This window comes from Carcharodon carcharias, chromosome 11 (genome assembly GCF_017639515.1).
Source record: "Carcharodon carcharias isolate sCarCar2 chromosome 11, sCarCar2.pri, whole genome shotgun sequence".
Classification (NCBI taxonomy): Eukaryota; Metazoa; Chordata; class Chondrichthyes; order Lamniformes; family Lamnidae; genus Carcharodon; species Carcharodon carcharias.
In genome coordinates this window covers 46,883,999-46,894,119 of record NC_054477.1, presented here as the reverse complement: position 1 = coordinate 46,894,119, position 10,121 = coordinate 46,883,999, and positions in this window count along the sequence as shown.

Sequence of the window (10,121 nt, the reverse complement as noted above, 5' to 3'; positions counted from 1 at the left end):
TATTACAGTATATATATATTACAGTATAGAGTCCTATATCCATTCTGAATACTCACCTTCATCTGAATCAACCTTTTGTATGCCCTCCTTCACTTCTGATCACGATTGATAGTAGGGCCTTCAGCTGCTTTGGTCTCATGGGACCAAACTGTTCTTAAACATCTCTATTTCTCCACTTATAAGATGCTTAATTCAGCATTTCTTTGGGTTCTCAGACTGTTAATTCTTGGCTTGAGATAATTTTTTTTTTGCTCTTATGTCTTAATATTATAATTTTAATTGTGTTGATTAATTTGAAAAAAATCAAATTATCAGGATTAATTTTCTTCTGTCCTGTGCCCACTGGCTTCTGTTGCTCTCGCAATCAGCAGCTCATGCTCTGAATTATTTCTTTTTATGTAACCAGGTCATTACCTTGACCAACGGAATCAGCAAGGTGTAATGGCAGGGGTGTTGGTCACTATTTCCCAAGAAACACAAGAGCCCTGTTAGGTTTGAACCCAGTACTCAAAGACTGAAATTCTTACCTCTACTTGGGGGTGGACTGACACTGTTAATTGTATTCAAGATTTGGCATTGGCATTAATTGGGGACTCACCTGTGCTCGTATATATCAAAGCAGGCTGAAACTGTGGCTGTTGGGTTGGAGTTGCATGGCATATAACGTGTGTAAATCAAAGCTTGAAACTGTTTGAAGTCTTGGCTCCAGTTCTACCCTTCATCGAATTGGTATCTGAGAACAAATGTTACACCCAGTTTGTGAAACTGCGCAGTTCATGAAATGGGCACTGGTAGAACCTATTTCATGAACTGGGCAAACCCATTGCATGGCTCAACTGACTGCTCATTTCATGAAATGGCCAGTGCTATGTATGAATTTTAAAATCTTATTCATGGAATTGTTGCTCAAGCCTATTGCAGTGTACAAGCTTAACATCATGTACTACGTTGCTCAAACAGCATAAACATTGTAAATTTGGGAAAGCAAGTTTGTCCACAAAGGCACAAATGGTGGTTGGTGGAAGGTGTAAAATGTGTAAGTTTCATAAGGACCAGTTCACATCTGCCTATTCGACTTCAAAAGCTCACACAGCAGGTGATGGAGGGTGTGGAATTCCATGCTGAAAATAACATGGTGTTCACATCAAAGGCTCATATGGCAAGTAACATTTAACAGTTCACTGGTGACAAGTTAATCTCTCCTTTGTTGTACCCAGATGAAAATGTGATGGCATTTACACCTCTTGTAGAACCAGCATATAAGCATAGAAATCTATACTAACTAGTATAACCCCTGCAAACACTGAAGATGGATGACTGCATTGAGAGCTGTGTTTTGTGGTCTGCTGAATATGAACAGAAGGTTATTGCTATCCTCAAGCATGGGAAAACTGGGCAGAAACTCTCAAGAGATGAATATCACATCCTGAAAACTTTCATGCTTACATCTCTAGGTGGTATGGGCAAGGTTACCAAGAGCAATGGTAAGCACATGGCTACCAAGGAAGCAGTCCTAGATATCATGTGACAAGCCCACATTGAAATTGGCCATGGTGGTGAAAAGAAGACTCACGAGAAATTTTCTGAAAAGTATGCAAACATCCCACGGTATCTTATAGGACAGAATGTCAGTTGCTGTGAAAGATGCACAGGAAAGCGTCACAGGTGGGAGACAGCAACAGGAGTGGCTGTGAGACCTTGTGAGATTGTACATGCACAAAGTGTTTGGTGCACAAGGCTTCCAGAGATATCATTTCAGGGGTAACTGCTTATCAAGATGGTGTTTCTGCTTGAAAGCAGGTCTCTGCTGCAACAATGCCTGCCACAGCCACAAGTCCTGTGACAACATTGACCAGAGCTGACAGTGCTGGCGTATTAAATATGAATTGTATATATGCTGTTTTTTGTAAACATTGATGAACAAGCTATCTGAATGGTTAGTGTTCTGTTATATTTCATTAAGGATCACACCCAAACCAATGAATTTGAAATATTTGGATGGAAATGTACATTGAAAAAAGGCACATAAGAGGACAGTAAACAGAATTAAGCAGATTATATATTTGTGAATTAAATTTTATTTTTTGCTCATAATAGTTGGTCATTTGATGAACTGAGCAAGTTTTCCAATACCTGTTTCATGAAATGGGCAGTTTCACAAATTGAGTGTAACATATCTATAAAAGTAAGTAGACTGACCACCAATATTCTCTGGTGATAGACTGTCCACCAATATTCTCTGGTGATAGACTGTCCACCAATATCCATTACAAACCCACCGACTCCCACAGCTACCTCGACTACAGCTCCTCACACCCCGCTTCCTGTAAGGACTCCGTCCCATTCTCTCAGTTCCTTTGCCTCCGTCGCATCTGTTCCGATGATGCCACCTTCAAAAATAGTTCCTCTGACATGTCCTCCTTCTTCCTTAACCGAGGTTTTCTACCCACGGTCGTTGACAGGGCCCTCAAACGTGTCCGGCCCATCTCCCGCGCATCCGCCCTCACGCCTTCTCCTCCCTCCCAGAAACATGATAGGGTCCCCCTTGTCCTCACTTATCACCCCACCAGCCTCCGCATTCAAAGGATCATCCTCCGCCATTTCCGCCAACTCCAGCATGATGCCACCACCAAACACACCTTCCCTTCACCCCCCCTATCGGCGTTCCGTAGGGATCGCTCCCTCTGGGACACCCTGGTCCACTCTTCCATCACCCCCTACTCCTCAACCCCCTCCTATGGCACCACCCCATGCCCACGCAAAAGATGCAACACCTGCCCCTTCACTTCCTCTCTCCTCACCGTCCAAGGACCCAAACACTCCTTTCAAGTGAAGCAGCATTTCACTTGCATTTCTCCCAACTTAGTCTACTGCATTCGTTGCTCCCAATGTGGTCTCCTTTACATTGGAGAGACCAAACGTAAACTGGGCGACCACTTTGCAGAACACCTGCGGTCTGTCCGCAAGAATGACCCAAACCTCCCTGTCGCTTGCCATTTTAACACTCCACCCTGCTCTCTTGCCCACATGTCTGTCCTTGGCTTGCTGCATTGTTCCAGTGAAGCCCAACGCAAACTGGAGGAACAACACCTCATCTTCCGACTAGGCACTTTACAGCCTTCCGGACTGAATATTGAATTCAACAACTTTAGGTCGTGAGCTCCCTCCCCCATCCCCACCCCCTTTCTGTTTCCCCCTTTCTTTTTTTTCCAATAAATTATATAGATTTTTCTTTTCCCACCTATTTCCATTATTTTTAAATATCTTAAAATCTTTTATGCTCTCGCAACCCCCACTAGAGCTATACCTTGAATGCCCTACCATTCATTCTTAATTAGCACATTCGTTTAGGTAATATCACCAACTTTAACACCTATGTGTTCTTTTGTTCTATTGTTGTTGACATCTTTTAATGATCTGCTTCTATCACTGCTTGTTTGTCCCTACAACCACACCCCCACTCCACCTCTCTCTCTCTCTCTCCCGCTGCCCCCCACACACACACCTTAAACCAGCTTATATTTCAACTCTTTCTTGGACTCGAACTCAAGTTCTGTCGAAGGGTCATGAGGACTCGAAACGTCAACACTTTTCTTCTCCGCCGATGCTGCCAGACCTGCTGAGTTTTTCCAGGTAATTCTGTTTTTGTTTTGGATTTCCAGCATCCGCAGTTTTTTTTGTTTTTATATAAAAGTAAGTTGTTGTTTCTGTTAAATGACTGCACAATTCTCCTTGACCAACCCATAAAGAAAACCATTCAAAATATTAACATTTGTTACCAAGAAAATCTTTCTGAAATGAATTCAAAATTTGTCGTTTTATCAATGTGCCCTTTGTCCTACTTTAACTTTGAAGTGATGCTATCTGTTTACTTTCTATACACTGTTAAATATACTTTCAAAGCAAATATTCTTGTAAGGTGGGTGATACAGGTGAGGTATTATTTATTTCTCATCTTGAGTTGAGCCAAGAACATTAAAAGTCGACCAAATGGTGTAGGTCTTCACAATGCCACTTATAGGTCAGAAGGTTTGTTTTTTTTTGTGATAATCTGGCTGCTGGTCCAGACGTTATCAGCTTTTAATTAACAGTGGCTGTACACTATTCCCCTTCAGCTGCCATGTTTCAAGCTGAATAGCCATGTTTTTGCTGTCTTTCTTCATAATTAAATCCTCATATTAGGGACCAATCTTGTTGGTTTACTCTGTGCCACCAACAAGGTTAGCATCATCTAAAGCTATATTTTCTCCTATATACTGGGTTATCATCATATAAACACTCCTAAAGTTTATTCCTAATAATCAGTTTCATTATATTACCATTTACTGATGGAGACTAATTAAGCCCTTTTTATCACCTCTGACTACAAGTGCTGTGTTGCTTAGCCTAAATAGCCAAGTGGTTATAGTACTGGGTTTGTAATCCCAAGATCAAGAGTTCAAATCTCACAATGGCAAACTATGTAACTTCATCTGAAACAGATGGAAATGGGTTTGTACTCGAAAAAGTTACAAGTGGTGTGTTAACTTGTTTCCACTCCTGTGGGACCGCCGCAACATTCCCTCAGCACTTCGCAAGTCCCATTTTTGTCTCTTGGTATCCTGGGATAAATGTTAATTATCCCTTGGAATTTAATTGTTTCAAGTTATTTATATGGCTATTCTGTCAATGTTGAAGTTATTAAGCCTATACATTATTTCTGAAAATGGAGAGGATGCTGCTATTCTTTATTGGTGAGTACAAAAGGTACTAAGCAAGTTTGTTTAACTCTTTTTATTTCTCCCAGCCTCAGTTTCAGTCCCATTAGCATCGTAGGGTTCTCTCTTTCCAAAAAGCACACGTGCAGTCATAGAACTGAAGGAATTTCTTGCTTTTATGCTTAGTGTCTATAGCTAAACTTAGTGTCATGCTCCTTTTGTCTGTTGGACCATTTCCTCTTTGCTGGCCTGACTACTTCTAACTTGTTTTTTTGTATTCTTCCCAGTTTTCTCACCTCACCTTTCTCTGTGCAGATCTTGTAAATGTATTCCCTTTCTTATTTCACAACCCATTGCCTTGTTGAGCCATTCAAAGTCCTACATGTTTATTCTCTGCTTGTTAATCCGTGCCTTATAGCTACCCTGCATGCTTGGCATTATGCTCTTCTTAAAGGTATTCAATTTTTCTGCAACAATCGAAATGTTGTTGTACATTGACCCCAGTCAATTCATTTAAACTCCTTCTCAATAGCTTGAATTTTGTCTTTTTGAAATTGTGTAGCTAGGCACGGGCTCTCAGTAGCATTCAATCTCAGATCATATCACGTTTAATTGTTTTATCATCATTATCAGTTAAAGGTTAAATTAGCCTGATTGTTCCATCTGGCTCCATTCTGAAAGCACATAATTATATGACCTGCCAAACTGCAGGGATGACTTGGCCACTTTCAGATAAACAGCCAACATGTGCAGCAACAGCTATGCATGCAGGTAAAATGCTGTAAATGCTAGAGATCTGGAAAAAAAATTAGAAAATGAGGCAAGTCTACCACCATCTGTGGAGTGAACAGTCAATATTTAGGGTAACTCCAAAGAAGGATTTCAGTTACATATGTATATCTTATTCTCTGTCCAGAGCTTGAGTTAGCCATTGATGTGCTAATGTTGTTATGTTAAACATACTTTACAAAAAGTTTATGGATGGCACAGTATTCTATTAAAGATGTTTTTAATAAACCCAAGGGAAAAATTGGATTAGGCTGGAAAATGTTTGCAGGAATCACAATGCACGATTAACCCACAACTGTTTGTAGTGATGTAGCTAGCGTGAAAACTTTGTGCTGTCTGCTAATTTAAATGATAGTATCATGTAGCCCAGCGCCAAGCATGCTATTGAGTGGCTGATGCCTCAGCAGAAAGTCCAAGTTTGCGTCAGGCCAGCACTACTTAAAGCATAGACTGCCTGCACTACTTAAAGGTGATGAGGTGCATTCTAGCTGCAGCAAGTTCTGGAACCAGTTACAGAAGAGTTCCTGAGCAAAAAGAGTGGAAATGGAGCAACAGGCCCAAAAGTGTGCTCCAAAGTTCTCAGATCCAGCACCAGAGGTCTTAATGTAGGAAATAGACAGGAGAGAGAGGTCTTCTGACTACAGGGAACAAGGAAGTCCTTCAGACAGAAGGTAGTAGAAGCAGTTAACACGCAGTCCAGCCCTGACAACCTGGATGCAGTGCTGAAAGACTTTCAGTGAACTCGCATGAATAGTCAAGGTCAGTGAATGCCTCTGTAAATGTCACACAGTTAACAAATGAAGCCGATCGCCATACACACTGCTCAATGCACCACACTCACTTCAGTCACTCACGGACAGTTATCAAGCCTGACCCAAAATTCACATTCATAGCTTCACCTCAAACACTTTGCAATGCAGCAAGCTCCACACCTACATCTCACAGCTTCCTCACACTGCCAGCTATTCAACCAAGACAGGCACATCACCCAATTACATTGCACCACTGAAGGGGACAGACAAGGCTGCATATATTCACCTCCATGAAGGAGTCAGTGCTTTCCATCATTGGAGCAGCCACAACTGAAGCTGTGGCCAGTGGCAGGGCTGAAACGATAGGAGATGGCGGTATGTACCTACCAAATTCACCTTCCCACATCATACTTTCCCCTCAGCCCACAATCTCTTCTGAGTTACAAGCATCAGATGGTGCAAATATTCTATTAAAGATGTTTTTAATAAACCCAAGGGAAAAATTGGATTAGGCTGGAAAATGTGCGCAGGAATCACAATGCACGATTAACCCACACCTGTTTGTAGCGATGCAGCTAGCATGCAAACTTTGTGCTGTCTGCTAATTTAAATGATAGTATCATGTAGCCCAGCGCCAAGCATGCTGTTGAGTGGCTGATGCCTCAGCAGAAAGTCCAAGATTGCATCAGGCCAGTACTACTTAAAGCATAGACTGCCTGCACTACTTAAAGGTGATGAACAATGTATAATTTTAAATTGAATTTTTATATATATATGTATTTTTGTGTTGAGGAAGGTAGAGTGGTTCCGCTTTCATTTAGTTTTTTTTTATGACCCTTGGTGCCTAGAAGTCTGAGTGGACCTATGCCTGAAAGGTCGGTTTTTGGGGGTTTATTTGTATATTTACAACCCTTGATGTTAAAGAGAGGAGTGAAAAAGTGGTTAGAAGTTCAGTGATTTTGGAAAAAAACCAAGTAGAAAAAAACCTGACTGTTGCCTAGCAACAGTGCTGAAGTGACAGAAAGTAGGCACAGAGACAGAGAAAGGCAGGAGCTGAGAGGCAGTTCAGCCAATGGGTATCAGAGTGAGTGGACAGGAATTTTAAGCTATCTGATAAGAAATACTACAAGGCTACTCGGAGATTGAGTTTCGGGAACTCGTATTTGTTCTGCAGTTGAAGCAATAGTGAGTTTAAAGCGTAGTTTTAGGTGTCTCGGGGAGAGACATTAATTGGGTGAAAAGCATCAAGTGGATGCTTAGAAATTCACCGAAGGAAAACCTTTTGCAACTGTGCCAGCCCAAGCAAAAAGCCTTGTGTTAAGATAGCAGCAAATCTTACTGGATTTTGTGTCTAGGGGGTATGGCAGGGGAAAAGGAATATTGGGAAATTGAATCATCTTCTTGCGTTTGTATTGAGATCTTTCCAATCTTTTTGTCTGGTATAACATAGTTCATTTTTCTTGTTTTAATAAATATCTTTTTCTTTGTGTTAAAAGTTCATCAGCAAACTCCTGTGAATTTGTTCAGTAACTTCCCTCCACGGTTTCTAAAAACAAAGTTAGGATCTATGAAGCCAGTTTTTACTCTGGGATCCGTATTAACATCAGCTGGGATCATAACAATACACTTGCTTTCCTTCCCCCCCACCCCCTCCCCTGCCACATCCCTCACCACAACCCTACCATTGTGCCTTATCCATTCAGATACCCAAGAACTGCCACCCATGAAATCATAGCATGGTTACAGCACAGAAGGGCCATTTGTCCATTGTATCCAGCCAGGGCAGTGGGAAAGGATAATGCAGGTGCCAGTTTGCCAGTGGGTGAGCTTGCACACGATTTCTGCCGCAGAGGACTCAGATGGGAATTGCTCTGGGGCAATGTACAGAAAAAGAACTGATGTGCATGCACAAGCAATTTCCTGGTGTGAAGACAGGCTTGTCAGAAATCTTGGTGTCACTGTTAGGAGCATGGAGGAGTCTGGCTCCAACATGGCATTGAACTTTGTACATACCTTTCCAGCATGGAAGGGTGACAGATTGCGTGACAACACTTGCTGAATCAACTATGATGCAGTATCTGATGGCTAATGTCTCAGCTTCCATTGCAACACAAGCAGAAACTATCCAACATCTGAATGCTGCAGTGGAAACTCATACTGAGGTCATATAATCTCAGGTTGCTGCCATGCAGGCTAAGATCTACTGCCATTGTGGCTGCGGACATCAGTGCTCGACGTCCACTTTAACATTCCTTTCCTCCACCACTGATGCACAGTGGTAGCAGTGTGCACGATTCACAAGATGCTCTGCAGCAACTCACCAAGGCTCCTACGATACCACCTTCCAAACGTGTGACCTAGAAGAACAAGGGCAGCATATGTAAGGGAACACCATCACCTGCAAGTTCCTCTCCAAATCACACACCATCCTGATTTGGAACTATATTGTATTCTTGTACTGTTGCTGGGTCAAAATCCTGAAATTCCCTCCCTAACAGCAATGTGGGTGTACCTACACCAGATGAACTGCAACACTTCAGGAAGGCGGCTCACCACCACCTTAAGGGCAATTAGAGATGGGAAATAAATGCTGGCCTAGCCAACAATGCCCACATCCCATGAATACATTTTTTAAAAAAACTTACGGGGTCTCATGGCTGTCCAGCAACTGTGTTCCAGCAGATTATTATGATTGGTGAGTTACTTTCTTGGGGTGTGGCAGTGGCTCTGTGGAGGGTGAATTTGCTGTTGTCTCTCAGTGGGAAAGCATTTGTGCTTCCTCCACTACCACTCTGCCAGAAGTTGCTTGCCAACCAGCCCAGACTGCTGAAATAGTGGGATAGGAGTACAAATACCAAAGCAGTGCCTTGTGGGCCCAGATCTGCATGATGGCATCCTGTGAGGCCACCTGCAGTCTCCACTACTGAAAGTCAGCAGCCATCCTGATTTTCAAAAGGCTTTTGATAATGTGCCCCATAACAGACTAATGGATGAGGACAGAGAATGTGGAGTCAGTGGACAAGTGATAGAATAGATTGCTAGCTGGCTTCTAGACAATACACAGAGAATGGGAATAAAGGGTAGTTATTCAGAGTAGCAGAAGGTGGGATATGGTGTTCCACAAGCATCTGTGCTGAGACTACCGCTGTTCACCATTTACATGAATGATTTGGACTTTGGAGTCAAAAATACAATTTCTTAGTTTATGGATCACAACAAATTGGGTGATAGTCAATACTGAGGAAGACTGCAACCAATTAAAGGAGGACATTAATAAACTTGCAGAATGGGCAAATAATTGGGAAATGAAGTTCAACACATCAATGTGATGTAGTACATTTTGGTAGGAAGAATGGGGAGGTCACTTATTATTTGGAAGGTGTAAGTCTAGTGGGATAGTAGAACAAAGGGATGTAGGAGTACAAATACACAAATCACTAAAAGTTGAGCTACAGGTTAGCAAGGCTGTGAAAAGAAAAGCAAACCAAGCACTAGCCTTTATGATCAGAGGAATAGAATTGAAAAGTAGGGAAGTTACACTAAATCTGTATCGAACCTTGGTTGAACCACACTTAGAATATCTTCCCAGTTCTGGTCACTATATTACAAAAAGAACAGAGGCTCTAGAGTGGTTGGAGAGAGGATTTATAAGAGTGATAACAGAAATGCATGAATATACATATCAGGAAAGGATTGCCAGACTCGGTCTCCTCTCTTGAAGAAAGAAGGCTGAGAGGTGATCTAATCAAGGCATTTAAAATTATGAAAGATTTTTATAGACCAGGTACAGAGAGAATGTTTCCTCTTGTGGGGAAGAGCACAATGCGAGGCCATCAATATGAGATCGTCACCAAGAAATGCAATAGGGAATTCAGAAGAAACT